We start from the raw sequence: 10142 nt of genomic DNA on the forward strand, positions 1-10142 counted from the left end.
GGAGAGAGAGAGAGAGAGAGAGAGAGGGAGAGAGAGAGAGAGATAGATAGAGAGAGAGAGAGAGAGCACAGGTGGGCCCGTTGTCGGTGTCAAAACCGGCAGATCTCGGTTAGGGGGTCCCAAACTGTGCGTCTAAGGATCGAAGGTAAGAGGAGGCAGTGGACATGATGTTTACCCAGGTTCGAGCCCTCTAAATGGAGGTAATACCCTACTTCCTACTTGATTGACTTTGATGAGTATAGGGGTTACAAGAGTTGATCTACCTCGAGATCGTAATTGCTAAACCCTAGATGTCTAGCCTGTATGATTGTGATTGTCTCTACGGACTAAACCATCCAGTTTATATAAACACTGGAGGGGCCTAGGGTTGTACAAAGTCAGTTTACAGAGAAAGGAAAATACATTATCCGAACGCCAAGCTTGCCATCCACGCAAAGGAGAGTCCCATCCGGACACGGGAGAAGGCCTTCTCTCTTGTATCTTCTCGGCCCATTAGTCTGGCCCATGTAACATAAGTCGGCTACCCGAGGACCCCATAATCCAGGACTCCCTCAGTAGCCCCTGAACCGGGCTTCAGTGATGATGTATCCGGCACGCAGATTGTCTTCGGCATTGTAAGGCAGGTTCCTTCTCCGAATACTCCAAAGCAGTCTTCCACACATAAGAGCTGTATCCAGCTCTTTTTAATAATTACAGCCCTAAGTTGTAAGGGCATCAATACTTAAAACAAAATAAGTCACGTCCACGGGCATCTTTTTTGGCGAGACGTTATGTTCTGGACTTGTTATTATTCTGAACCGTTTTATAGCCCCCGCTTCGTGTTTCGAGGCATAGCCATTGACACGTCTTGTCAAAGCAGAGATCGTGTCCCCTTATCACGGGATCCTAATCAATACAGGTTTGGGTAATCCAGCCGTGCCGTTCGCACGTACCCTTGGGAATAGCCAAGGTTTAAGGCTTATGAGGGGGCGCTTGACATTCACTGCCTTTATAAGAGGATAAGGACCCATATTTTCACCTCACGTTTTCTTCTTCCTCTGCCCTTCCGTCCCCGAGCTCCAGCTCCTAAGCTTCAATCTTTTCCATCGTCACGAAACATTCTAGCCATGTCCGGATCTGGAGTGCACGGCAAGTGGATGGCTTCCTCTGTTACACAGGGGATTGTCAAGGAGCTCCGGGAAGCAGGGTACTTGTCCGCGGACATAGCCCACCGGCTCCCTACCAAGAAGCAGATCATTCCTACCCCGGAGCCTAATGAGAGGGTAGTGTCCATCCCGCATTTCTTTCGCGGACTAGGGTTTCCTCTCCATCCTTTCATTTGCGGTCTCATGTTTTACTACGGGCTAGATTTCCATGATCTAGCCCCAAATTCCTTCCTAAACATTTCGGCATTTATCGCCGTGTGCGAGGCATTCCTCCACATCCCCCCCCTCACTTCAGCCTATGGCTCAAGGTCTTCAATGTGAAGTCGAAGGTGGCTGATGGTCAACATGCGGAGTGCAGCAGCACCATGGCGAGTAAGCTTCCCAACGTCACCTGGCCCAATGGGACCTTCGTGGAGACCATCAAGGGATGGCAGCAGGAGTGGTTCTATATCACGGAACCCTGTGATGCCACATGGGCCTCCACTCTCGAGTTCAAGTCCGGGCCTCCAATGCGGCTTACATCATGGCTCAACAAGGGCCTGGATTTGGCGTCATCCAACAAGGAGATGACGCTGCAGAAGTGCGTCAAGGGTATGATAGACAAGAACACCAGTCTTGCCAGCGTGATCCAAGTGATGCTTTTTCACCGGATTCTCCCCTGCCAACGCCGGAATCTGTATATGTGGGAATTTGACCCAGCCAGTCCTTGAACCCTGCAGCGGTTCTTTGGCACGACGCACGAAGACATATGGAAGTTGCTTTTCAAGGTTCAAAAGTCATGGCCGGAAACGATCGAAGACCTCAGCCTCGACTGCGCTCATCCGGCCACTGCCGTAAGTTTTTTGAGGGCCTTAATTTGTAAATCCAAGGAGTATACTGAGCCTTCCATTCTTCCCACAGGGCTGGACAAAGAAGACGGAGCGGATCCAATGTCCGGCTCCGCTACCCGAAGACTCAACCATTCCTCTGTTGACAAGGATGTTGGTTCCGACGCCGTATCAGACGCCGGGGAAGAAGGCCAAGAAGAAGGGCAAGGAGACCAGAGGTGGCCTCCGCCGTAAAGGCGCTTCCGACGTTGTGTCTGCAGACATCGAGACTCTCTCCTCTCATGACGAAGATGAAGAGGAGGAAGAGAGCAATTCTCCCCTTAAGGGGGAAAGAAGAAAAGGGCGGCTTTCGTGGACCTAGAGGCGGAGGCGTCCAAGAAGGGGAAACTCTTCCCTTTCGGATGATTCCGAATCGGACGCCGACGCCATCCCCGATTGGTGCCCCAGGCCGAAGCCCCTAACCGGACCGTAAGTATCCAAAGACACCATACATATATCCGATTTTGTGCCTTGTGGTTCTAACATATTGAACTACGCGTTGCAGTCCGGCTCGCGATCTCCCCCAACGATCATCGTCCTCTCGGAATTTTCTAGGGCCGAACATGGTGGAGATCGAGTCGCCACATGGGCCTCTTTGCCCACCGCTACAGACAATGCCGAAGTGTTGTCCCAAAGAACTTATCCAGATCACGAGGAGGTGTGGGAGGTCGTGAAGGTGGTGGCGGAGGGTAATACCTCTGGTGCCGAAAAGAGGGGGAACCGACCCCCATGGAGACCGGCAACGGGGGCCGTGCCCAATTCGGCCCCCAACCGAATATTATTCCGGAGATCCATACGGCTCCAGAATCAGGCGAGCAGCCTCCTTCATAAGAAGGGCGTGCGCCACCTCCACCGGCAACCTTTGTCAATCCGGAGGCACCGGACACTCGGGTGGAAGCGCTTCAGAGCACTTCCATTCTGCAGGAACATCGTGCCCTTATGGGTATGGTGGTTGAAAAGGTTTGGTTCGCTAAAAACGGATTGAATGAAGCCTATACCAGCCTTCTAATAGGCTGTGAGGTATGTGACGTAGTATATATTTTTTGGCTATTTGTATATGTAGAAGGAATGCCTATGTATAGATAGTAGCCCCTGAGACTCTGTTCGGCGTTTGCGAAGAAAGGCCGAACAGAGGATCGAATAATTCTTCGCATGAGATAACATATATGTCTATTTGGATAAACATGCTTCAATGTTAGCGACAACCTCCCACGCCGCCGAAGTGTCCGAACTAAAGCGGAAGTTGGAGCAAAAGCAAGGTATGCAATATCGAAACATATCTGAAATGATATGAGTTCTGATTTGTTATCTAAATGAGTTTTATGATTATGCTCATAGTTGACACGTCTGAGGTCGAGACCCTCAAGAGCGTGCTGGCCGAAGCCAAGAAGGAGGCGGGGGAGGAGTGAGTCGCCCGCCTAAAGCATGAAGCAAGGTCGGATGAAGTCCAACAAGAGCTCAAGGATGCTATAAGAAAACACTACAAAAAATACACTTCCGTGATGATACGTGTTTGTCACAGTAGGTCGCGTTTTTTGTCATGCATGTACATCCATGACAATTTTATGACAGAATCAAGATAGTCATACCTGTGCTGTCATAGAAGTGTTCCATGACATTACCAAAATTATCATCACGGAAGTGTCCACTTCCATGACGATAAATCGCGTATCACAGAAGTGCTTTCGTCAAGGGTGACCGACACGTGGCATCCACCGTAACAGAATACCGTTAAGCTATCGGGTCAGGTTTTGGATCCGATAACCCTTTAACAGCCCCGACCAATGGGGATTTTCCACGTGTAAAATCATCATTGGCTGGAAGAAACATGTGTCGGCTCATCGTTGGAACAGATGTCATCCACTCATTGGACAGAAGGCGCCTATGATACGTCGACATATGGCACGGCCCAATGGAGGCCCATTCCTGTGAAAAGGTCGGCTCGTTTGACTTGGTCAAAAGGTGGCAGGCCGACCCATGGAAAGCCTGTTAACGGCATGTTCGCATCTAGCCCATTTACAGCCCGCTAACCCAAGGCCCGTTACGCCCTATCCGAATTAGGCCCAGTAGCGTCATCTGGGCCATCCAATATATGATTCCAGCCCGTTTTCACTTCTGGCCCATGTATGGCCCATGACGTCTTTTGGCCCATATGAGGCCCTTTGTAACTCTTGGCCCATTAACGACCCGTGGTAAAACTGGCCCGCAGTGAACAGTTTATCACTTTATACCCATTAATGGCCCATGGTGAAACTGGCCTGTAATGAATAGTGTATCACTTTATACCCATTAATGGCCCGTTATTCCGTTGGGCCGTTTCCAGCCCATGTTATCTTTTGGCCTTCTTAGAGCCCATTTACTCTTGGGCTCATTTCCAGCATTCGTTTACTTACGGCCCGTTACTGTCCTTTTCTGCTTGTGGGCTAAATCCAGCCCGAGGTTACAGTCAGCCCATTTTATGGCCCGTTAATACGTTGGGCCGTTTTCATAGCGTCATCAAATACGGCCGATTAATGACGGCCCACTATGGTCGGCCCATGAACATATGATTCCAACTCTAGCCCGTTTACGGCCATAATGCGGTTTGTTATTGGCCCATGTTTGTCCAACTGATCATACGGCCCGTACAAGGCCCATTGATGATACAACCCATAGAAGGCCCATTGTGTCTACAACATGTAGAAGGCCCATTTTTTCTATGGCCCGTAGGAGGGAAATGGTAACTACATTAAATATGTAGCCCATGGTTATTGTGGCCTAGTTTTAGAAAAATAGGTTATTGCGGCCACTAGCAAACCGGGGAAAATGAACTGCACTGACTACAAGCAAAGAAATAAACAAGACAATAAGGAAATAAATATGCAAGCAACTTACGCTAGGCTATCACGTCTATTAGACATATTACATCCACTGGGCATCAAAGTTCGCCACCAGTGCAAATATAGGGAACACAACAGCATATAAACGCCGCAGCAAAACAAGTCCAGAACTGAAACTACTTCAGAAGAGCTCAAGAAACAATATCCTGGGTACCCATAATGTTGGCAAGATGCTTAGCAAGCTTATTAACTTTCTCTTGTTTGGGGCTTAAGTCCTCCAGCACTTGTTCTGCAGGGACTTCCGTAGTCCTTCAGCTTCCTGTCGCATAACATTTGATCGATGTCTTTCAATTTGAAGTTGAGACTCAAGAAGCCGAACTTATTCAGGCAACGAGTTCCAAGAGCTGGTGCCAGCAGTAGTAGCCAGTAACTCGAACACTACATCAAGACAGGACTTTGGAGTTGTCTCAGTGTCTTCAATATAGTTTTTATTCAGCTTTCTTGGAGACCAACAGGGATGTCTCACTATCTTGAACCTTATATGCATTACTTCCTTTACCATTGCATAACGGGGGTACTCTTCTCCAATATTTTACCTGTGTTCTAAAAGAGAAACAAACAAACACATCACAGATTAACAATGTAGTATATGAAACTCATTTTGGTAAACCAATTCAGTAGTAAGCTGGAGAGGATAATAGCATGAAACAAACATATATCTATGTAGTATGGTCACTGTATAGTCTATATCATTCTAGTTTATGTTGCCAAATCAAGATAGATACAGTTCGAATCATATCTATTTAAGAGAAAGCAGCATAGACAGAATATAAGTGTGGGAAACTACACAGCAATAACAACACTCGTAATGTGCATGGCATGAGAACATAATTGTTTATTCAATTGAAACTGAAATCAACATAGAGCAAGTTACAACAACAAACAGCCAAACACATTGAAGAAACAGGTTTAAAAGATACCTATTGCGCCATTGGAGTTTCAATTGCATCCTTCAAATTCGAAATTAGTTGGTATGAGTAAATACAGTGATGCAAGAGCAAAGTAGTATGAACCATAGCTACGGAACCTGACCTGAGAACAATTCTTCTTCTGCTTTAAGCATTGACTTGGGGTTCAGAGTGGTGGTCCTCGTGCTTTGGGCACTGCGGTTGCCTTACTAACTGCTCGTGCCTGGGTGCTCTATGGTGGAGATGGTGCTGTGTCAACGGGAACTGGGTGTCTATCAGCTAGGGTTGGGGTTAGAAGGGGTGTAGCTGGTTCTCTGTCCAACTAGGCAGGGGTACAATCTGCATGAGTGTGGGTTATGTGAGGTGGGGCTGGTTCTTGGGCAAGTACAACCGTGGTTCTATCTGCATCGACAGGTAGCATGATCTTTTCTGAAGACCGTGTTTTTACTCCCACAGATACTGCCATCACTCCCTCCAATTGAAATGGCTGATAAACAAGAAAGGTAATTGAATGTACAAACATTGTAAGATAGACAGGTGCAATGGATAGTAGGGAAGAAAACACGGCATGAAATAATTCACATTTATGTTGTCTAACCAAACAGAATAGCAGGACATAATTTCACATATATGATGGCTAATTAAACAGGATAGCATGACACAATTTCACATGTATGATGGCTAATTAAACAGGATAGAATGACATACTTCAAAATATGATGACTATGTAAACAGGGTGACATGATATAACTATACGATGTGTCTATTAAAGTGGTTGGCATGCCATAAATCACAAACATGCTGTCGATGGAAACATGATGGCATGATATAATTCACGGATAGAATGACATAACTTAAAATGTGATGACTATGTAAACAGGATGAGATAATATAACTATATTATGTCTTTAGAAAATGGGTTAGCATGCCATAATTCAGATACATGTTGTCTATGCAAACATCATGGCATGACATAATTCAAATATATGATTTATATACTAAGGAAGTGAGTAGAGGGCAATCGCATATATGATGTGTCAACTAAGGAGATGGCATTCAATATTGTCTATATGATGTAAAAACTAAGAATTGCAATACAACATATGCTTGATATGATTAATATAACCCTGCCAAGTTTTAGCATACACCTCAGGGGAATAATAGGACTTGTCATCTACCTCTGAATCCTCCTCTGAAGAGCTATCTATAACCAGCAAGATATCTGCTTCAGCAGGTAGCATTGTCTGCTCTGAAGACCTTGTTTTCACTCCATATTTCTCCATCACCAATTCAAATGGCTGATGCACAGGAAGAGCAGTTGAATATACAAACATTGTCGACAAAAGCAATGAGAAATACAAAAAAAAGGATGGCACGATATAATTCACATATATGACGCTTGCCTAAATAGCATGGCATTGCATAATTCACAAACATAATGCCTTGCAACAAGATAACATTGCATAATTCACATATATAATTTCTTGCAACAAGATAGCATTGCATAATTCACATATATGGTAATTAGACACTAAACAGGTGGCATTCACACAAAGCATGTCTAAACTAAGCAAATGACATAGAAATGCAAGATACCATACGCACGATATGAGCAACATAACCCTGCCAAGTTAGAGCATGCACCTCGCGGGGGGGGGAGGGGGGGAATATGACTGGTCATCTGTCTCTGGATCCTCCTGTGAGGAGCTACCGATAACTAGCAAGACATGCGCTTCGTCAGATAGCATTGTCTGCTCTGAAGACCTTGTTTCCACTCCAGATTTTTCCATGACCGTGCCGAATGGCTGATGCACAGGAAGAGTAATTGAATGTACCAAAATTGTTGACAAATTTAACACATAATAAAAAAATGATGGCACGATATAATTCACATATAAGATGACTGGCTAACTAGGGTGGCATTGCAAAATTCACATATATGATGCCTGGATAAACAAGATGGCATTGCGTGATTCACATATACGATAAAGAAACTAAACAGATGGCATTGACACAAATCATGTCTAAACTAAGCAGATGACATCTTTAATGTATACAGTAAGCAATGCAAGACACCATATGCATGATATTACCAACATCAGCATGCCAAGTTAGAGCGAAGACCTCATGGGGTAAATAGGAGTGGTTTTATCCTTCTGAATGCCCCTCAGAACAGTTATCTTCCTCTTTATTACGATCCAAAATGGGTGGAGGGGGGCTGCCTTTGCGCCCACCATGGAATGACGTCTGCATGAAATTTTATTGCCACGCAAGGCTCGTCTCTTTTGCTCTACATGATCAGTTCCATTGTGTACAATAACTGGCATGCATAGGAATAAAACATAGTGAGATTGTGTAAGGAGTGCATGCACAAATCCAGAGTGATGGTAGCAAACTATGGATAGACCCAAAACCAATGATAGCAGGCAGATAATAGCTTTAGTTAAAAAATACAGATAATGGCTCCTTTAATGTTTGTTTGCACCCAACGTGAAACTCGTAGTAGACACCGGAGATTAACCAAATAGTAGACAGATAGTACTGATTGCTGCCCCAATATGTACCCCACAACCATTTAAAAATTCAAGTTTCAACATTAGTTTGGACCTGACTCAGAGTCTAATAGGTGAACACGATGATAATGTAGCATGTAATCATATTAAGCGACGCATAACATAAGCAGACACGGAAGAGTGCGACCTCTCTTGCGGACCCGTCTAGTCCTCAAGGTCATCTGCTTAGTTGATGATGGTAATGCAGTTGTCGTGGCTGCCAGCGGCAGGGAAGAAGATCTGAGGCGGCGAAAGATAGTCTGGAGAGTGGATCCTTGCTGTGGTGAACTCTTCTGTCGTTGGAGCAGCTGAGCTGGGGTGGAACACAGTGCCGCAGGAGCAGGACAAACCACACAAGGTTTTCTTTGACACATATCTGTAATAGAAGTAATTGAGTAAGGGCTTGTTTGAATTTGAGGATCTAACAATGCAGGGATAGGAAATAGACAGGAATAGGATAGGAATGCACGTGCAAAACAGAGAATTTAAAAACACGGTATTTCTGCCAATCTGGGTGTTTGATTCACAACAATTGGAAGATCACGGGATGCAAAAATGCATGGTGAGATTAAGTCGAACCACAAGAAAATGTACGGTTGTAATGCTATTATGCTACTATCTCTTAGTCTTGTGCTTGATGAATAGGAATATGAAAAGGAGGACAAGTGGAAATTAGAATTCCTATGGTTTTTCTTTCAAGGAGACACTAAAGGAACAAATCGTACAGTTTTCCTTTGCTCCATTCCTTTGCACCAAATTCATGAAAAGTAGTACCATAGGAAACTTTCCAATTCCTATGTTTTTCATTCACTTTTCCTTTCAAGCACTGGCGATTCTAGTAGGCAGGCTTGAGCAAGGAAAATCCTACACTAAAAAAATGTTTGTGTGCTACTTCTATTACTTTGGACCCAGCCCACTTCCATACTACCTCAACTCCCAGGCCCATCGACAAATGCACAGCTCAAACACGCAGAGATAAATAATGATGGTGTTTAAGAGAGTCCATCACGGATAGCTAAGTTGCCTGGTACCTCACTGCTTGTCATATAGTAGGATAAAATAATCGCATTTCCCATTAATACAAGTGCTTAGTGGACAATATATATAACATGTAGAGTAAAAAAGAGATGCAACAAGTGTACAACCTCTTTGGCGAAGCCATGTCGATCTCAGCATGATTGGGTTGGCCGGTGAGGATGCTCCGGCTGACTTGGCTGTCGGAGGAGGGGAAGAAGATCTTAGGTGTCTGGAGATGGAGCCTGAGGTACTGCTCCGCTGTGATGGAGGGTTTCGTCGTTGGAGCAGCTCCGGTGAGTTGTACGACACCGAGGCTGAAGCAGGACAAGAGAGACAACGTTAACCTGAGTGGAATTCTAATAGCATCTCCAATACATGATGTAAAATACATAACCACAAAGTGCTAGATGTAAAATACATTAGCCGCTCAACTCTGAACTTAACTGTCGAAACTGAATTTAACTGTCGGAACTAAACTTAACTGTCGAAACTGAACTTAGCTGTCTAAACTGAATTTTGTTGTCGAAACTGAACGCACTAGCAAGGTGAGGCTACACGTCGGTCGACTGACTTTTTCATCTCTGGTCAGTCGATTTTGCAGTCATTGCATACGAAATCAAGGGCATGCGGTTCATCTTCAACCTCCACCCCCTGAGCCGCCAGCCACCACCGGCCAAACAGCAGTCCCCCGCCGCTCGTGGCCAGCGGTGCGCCGCCCCGCCCGCCCAGAAAACACTCCCACTGCCGGTCCGCCGCTGCCCAGCCATCCCTCTAG

The sequence above is a fragment of the Triticum aestivum genome, chromosome 3B, assembly GCF_018294505.1.
Source record: "Triticum aestivum cultivar Chinese Spring chromosome 3B, IWGSC CS RefSeq v2.1, whole genome shotgun sequence".
Lineage (NCBI taxonomy): Eukaryota > Viridiplantae > Streptophyta > Magnoliopsida > Poales > Poaceae > Triticum > Triticum aestivum.